The sequence below is a fragment of the Pteropus medius genome, unplaced genomic scaffold (genome assembly GCF_902729225.1).
Source record: "Pteropus medius unplaced genomic scaffold, Ma_sr-lr_union100, whole genome shotgun sequence".
Taxonomy (NCBI): domain Eukaryota; kingdom Metazoa; phylum Chordata; class Mammalia; order Chiroptera; family Pteropodidae; genus Pteropus; species Pteropus medius.
Window position 1 is genome coordinate 10182084 of NW_024352784.1, and position 6000 is coordinate 10188083.

The window sequence follows — 6000 nt, forward strand, 5'->3', positions numbered from 1 at the left end:
ATATATATTTACAATGTGTATTCACCTCCCATAGTTAGAGTTCTTTCTGTCACCACATATTTGGCCCCTTTTATCCCATCTACCTTCCCCTTCTTCCCCCTGACTCCCTACCCTCTGGTAACCACTAGTCTACAGTCCATGTCCATGAGTCTCTGTTGTTTGTCCTGTTCATTTGTTGCTTTTAGGTTTATATCCCACATATAAATGATATCATGTGATTTTCAACTTTTTCTGTCTGTCTTATTTCGCTTAGCATGATTATTTCGAGGTCCATCCATGTTGTCGCAAATGGCAGTATTTTATCTCTTCTCATGGTTGAATAATATTCTTGTATATATATACCACAGCTTCTTTAGCCAATCATCTATCATAGGACACTTCGGTCGCTTCCATGTCCTGGCCACTGTGAATAATGCCGCTATGAACATCAATGTGCAAATACTTTTTCAGATATGGGTTTTCAAGTCTTTGGGGTAAATATCCAGTAGAGGGATTTCTGGATCATATGGTAGATTAATTCTTAGTTTTTTGAGGAACCTCTATACTGTTTCCCATAGTGGCCGTACCAATTTGCAGTCGCATTAGCAGTGTATGGGGCAGGGTGGTGCAGTGGGGGGTGGGTATACTATTTTAAATAAGAAATGAGGAAGAACCTCTAAATAGTCTCAGACATGAAGGCAGAAGACTTTTTATTTGGACATTATCATGAAAAAAATACTACAATTTAGTAAGGTATTTATAATAGTTCTAATAAGCACCCTAGCCTTACCATGAATTTTATGAATTTATTCAAAATCCCTAGGAATGGATCACCGTTTATATTGTATTTACTCAGAAAGTCTCCTGCTTGCTCTCTTCTCCAGGCAAAACAGAAGCACATGTAATGAACAGATCAGTCATTTCTTTGGGCCCTGCACTCTGTTCACCAAAGTCTACCTCTGTCCTACCTTCTTCTATTCGCCCTTATCCCTAGCTCTTTAAATAGAAGAACCAAGCAAACCAGGTAATTAAGTTGTTTAGCTATTACAGTCTCATCCTGTATGAGTTTAGGGATGCCTGTTCTCTTCTCTGAGCTTTAGTTTTCTCATCTATATATTAAGAAGGCATTTTCTCAGAAATATTTCACTTACATATGAAATCTAAAAAAAGTTGAATACATAGAAGCAGAGAGTAGAAACATGGTTATCAGAAATGGGGAGGTGGGAAAAACAGAAACGTGTTGGTTAAAGGGTCAACATCGAAGTTACATGGGATGGACGACTCTAGAGATTTAATGTAAAGTTTGATGACTGTAGTTAATAATGTATTGAAAATTTATTAAGAGAGTAGATTTCAGGGGCTCTCATCACACACATACAAATGCTAAGTACATGAGATTATATGTTAATTAGCTTGACTGTAGTAATCATAACACTATGTACATGTATATCCAATCATCATGTTCTACGCCTTAAATATATGCAATTTTTTTTGTAAAAATAAAATTTTAAACGTAGGTGAAAAAAAAAGGAAGGTAGGTTCTGCCAAGGTAAGCTATTCCAATTTCACCATTCTCCAGTGCCACAGTTAATGTCACAGATAGCACTTTTGTCCCCTGAAAGTTTCTTCCGTTGCCCTTTCCACTGAACAATGTTGTCTTCCAGCAGAGTCACTTCCTAGAGTGTCTCATGGTGAGATTTTTAAACACGATTTGCAGAGAATACCAAAGGCATTGTTTTCCCATGCTTATTGTTTGGTGGGCAAATTTCACTCCTTTGCACTGGCATTTCTTACATCCTGCAGAATCAACATGATACTTTGAACTTCAGATGTGAATATGAACAATAAAAATCCTCTCTTTTCTAAGAAAAGAATCACCCTGAGTCTGTGCTTTGTTCGAATGTTTGAGCTTAATATCTTACAGAAGAGCTTTCCGTACATCAAAATGTTAACACTTATTCTTCTGGGAAGGGAAGGAGAAGAATCATGGATATCTTTTTTATTCTATATTATGACATATTTTAGTCCACAGTGAATGTATTTCTTTTATAAAAATACAACTTTTTAAAAAAATAAGTATTTCATGAAATAAAAAAAATTACTTTTCTCAGGAAGGTAGCATTTGTGTTTTAATATTATCAATAATAGCTAATGATGCAATTTGTTGTTTATTTCTCACCAGCAGTTATCATAAAATAGCATTAACAACAGACATAAACACCTAACATGTGTTTAGACCTACTAATTTTGTCAAAGAAATTTTGCATCTCATTTCTCATCTATCTTCACAGAATTTGTGCCCGATGGTTAGGCTCATTATTATTATCGCTATACTACAAAAACCAAAGGGAAAAAAAAAAGATCGAGACTATTACTACATGTTCCTACATTAACCGATTGATTAAAAATAAACAATGACAAAAAATAAAAATAAATGCGCAGAAATTCAAGTTGAGTTACTTTGGTTCTATCATTTCATATGACTACTTTGATTTTATATTTCTGATTATATTCTTTCAATGGTAAAGATATTTGAAGTTTCTGAACTCTGTTGTGAAGAAATAAACACACAGCAGAGAGTTAAGAAATTTCTGGAATTTATTTTAAATTGATATTCATTGGAATTTCTGCCAGACTCTCTTCTCTCTCTCTCTCTCATTCTCTGTTTCTCTCTCTTTCTGTGTGTGTGTGGGGTGGGGGCGGGGGAGGGGGGGTGTATACGTATATCATGTAAGAGAAGCTTTTTAAAAATTACTCAACAGTATTTTCTGATTACCTATAAGCAGAGGTAGATTAACAGATCAGATTTGTAATACTAGCTATTAATAATGAATATTGGAGAAGACTGATTTTGATGCACTCATTGTCAACTTTGTAGAAGTTAGGGCTTGATAACAGACATGGCAATATTGTTCATTACTATGCTAGCTATATGCAGGTATGAGGTTTTATTTTTCTTTAAAAAATACAGTGTTTTAATTAGAAAGTACAATTCAATTTTCTCTTTTTAAAAAATTTTAAAGTTTATTTGTTCATTTGCTTGCTTATACTGGCAGGATATTTTATATTCAAACTTCAATAAAATCAATTTTCACTGTCTAGACTTCTCTTCTGTCCATGACTATTATTTACTTCATTACGTTATCCCTAAAAAAAAAAAAAGTGTTAAAAATTATCTACATTGGATCTTAAGTATACAAGGTACAGTGCTGTAACAGATGTTTTCTGAGTAACATATCTTGATGTTTGTGTCATCAGCAGAGGGAAATATTGTGCCCAGTGAGGAATAATAAACATCCATCAAGGAAACATCTGCAAATTGCCTTGCCAGGTTATTGCTTAATCTCACTAAGCATCTTCAGGAACCTTGCAATTCCATTTCCTGGTCCTTGATGTAAATCCAATATAATGGATTTCAATGTGTTTAAAAGTCAAATAAATAATAATCCTCTGTCTTTTTTCAATAGCATGTCTTATATGATATCTTATCTTCATTAAATCATTCTGTCTGGTTATTTTTCTAATTGCCAGAAAAATCTCAATCTTGTGTTCATGCCAATATGATAAGTCCAGTACTCCCTCTTATACTGTTTTTCAAGTATCTAGATGCCTTTTTTCAAGTTAGTATAGTTTCTAAATTAGCCACGTACACACCTCTATGTTATATAGAGGTTAAAGATTAATTGGCAGCTAATGTCCATATTTGAGTGAAAAATAATATTGTATTCATGATTTGTACTTTTGAATAACTTTTTTCTCAACAATATTGTTAATTTAAGTTCTATCTCTTTGATTAGAACAACTTATCTGAAGAATATATTTGTCAGATTACTTCCTGGTATCAAACAGTGAAAACCAAATAGAAATATAATTTAGTCAATGACTAAACAATATTCAATGACTAAAGATTTATCTGGATGTAAGATTCTCTTACTAAAACAATGGCTGGCTTTGGGGACTATACATGCAAAAGCATCAATCTTAAAGTTTCTCTTCATTGTGTGGTTACATTTTAATTAATATTCAATGTTTTAGTCATTGGATGCTTCTGCTTCTGTATTCTTATAAAAACCTTCATTCTATAGATAATCAAGATTTGAAGAGAGCTTCTACCAAAGTTAAATCAACTACTTTTCAAATGCAAGTAGATAACACACTTTATTGAAGGGGGCAGCCATCAAGATAATCCAAATTGACTAATCTTATAAATAATTGATTTTTGTCAACATATACTTTTGTATGTAGGTCTTAAGACAAATAAGTTTCATGGTCTTTATATTTCCTTTATGTTTAATAAAGCCAATTGTGTAACAGCAACAAATAGCTCATCAAACTATAGAAACTCTATGGTATTTGGAGGTGGAGTATTTGGGAGGATTAGATAAGATAATTATCAGATTAGTGTTCTCATCACCTCTCTCTTTTTACCATATGAGTACTCAACCAGAAGGTGGCATCTGTAAGCCAGAAAGTTGTCCTTCTCCAGGAACTGTATTTTCTAGCACCTAAGTCATGGGCTTTCCAGCTTCCAGAACTCTGAGAAATAAATGTCTGCCGATTAAGTCAAATGTCCTCTGATTAAGTCACATGGTCTATGATATTTTATTATACCAGCCCTAGGCTGACCAAGACAATCCCCTAGAACTTTTTTAGAAGAATATCAGTTTTGATTTATAAAAACGTTCTGAACTGAATTTTAGTGCTCAGATAAATTCTGATAATACAATCATTCATTGTTTTAGACTCAAGGAAAAAGAAAATAAACTACTAGCAAATAAACATTAGTTTTCTGATTTTTTAATACATTTTTTACAGAATTTAGTCCACTTAAGTTTTGAAGAACTCTGCAAGGGAGGTACTATTTCCATTTTACAGATAAGGAAACTAAAGCTTGGAGATACAGAACAACTTGCCCACAGTCAGTCACAAAAACAGAGTCAGGACCCAGCTGTGGCTAATCAGAAAAGACTTTCTCGATCATTATAGGACACCAACTCAGATGTATCCCTTTTCATTTTGGGTGTAAAAGACAACCCCAACTGATGTTGAGACCTGGGTGACAGATAAGTCACCAAATCAGCACTCATCTGGGAGGTGCCTCAGCCCCACCACCTTCCCACTGCACCTCCTGAGTTAAGAGCTCTTTTGCTTTGGAATGGTTAAGATTGTAACCTTGAGATAAAAAAAAAAAATGTTGATTAGCTCTGCCTCACTTCACCCCATCCCCTTGCTTCACACTTTACTGAAGGCCATTTAATTATGGGAATAAATCTCACTGTCAGCAAGATGCGATATCTGTTCTCTTTCATATTTTGCCTGAGCAGCATACTGGCCAGAGCAGGTGTCATGGGTGCACAATCAGAGCAGGGCTCCATGCCCAGAAGGATCTTGGATTTGGGTTTAATATTCTGTAGTCATTGTCTTAAAATTATTAATATATTACTCTGAATTTGTGTTTTGAAAGTGAATTCTAGTGGGGCAATGGAGCCTGCTCTGGGGGCTTGGAATCTTGGCTTGAGGCATCCCTTCCATGGCAGCCCCCCTACCTTCCACTTTCCCTGAGGCTGGGTTTTCCAGTGCCTGCTTCTCTGCCACCTGGCATTTCATGTCACATTTGACCGCCCTCCTTCATGCCACCTAGTAACCACTGTGCACTCCTGGCATGGGGCTGGGCACAGGTACAGGGAGAGTCAAGGTTAGGTATATGTACCTAGAGGGTCTCAGACTAGGGCATGACAGCAGCCTTCCCTGACTTCAGCTGACCACATAAGCCAGTGGATGATCCTCTGCCCATCCTTCAGCCAGGTATGTGTCCCAGGGCAGAGGTTTTAATCACATTTTGGTGGCCCATCCCCCATGAGAAGGGGAAAGGGGGAGATGCCTGTCTCTGCATCTCACTGATTGGGCACGACTAGTAGGAGGGAGAATCTGCCAGCTGGTGGTTCATACAGACAAGCCAATTTGCACTGTAGGGCCCTGGAGCCTATGAAGAACCTCACATGCCCCAGGAGAATCTCCTGC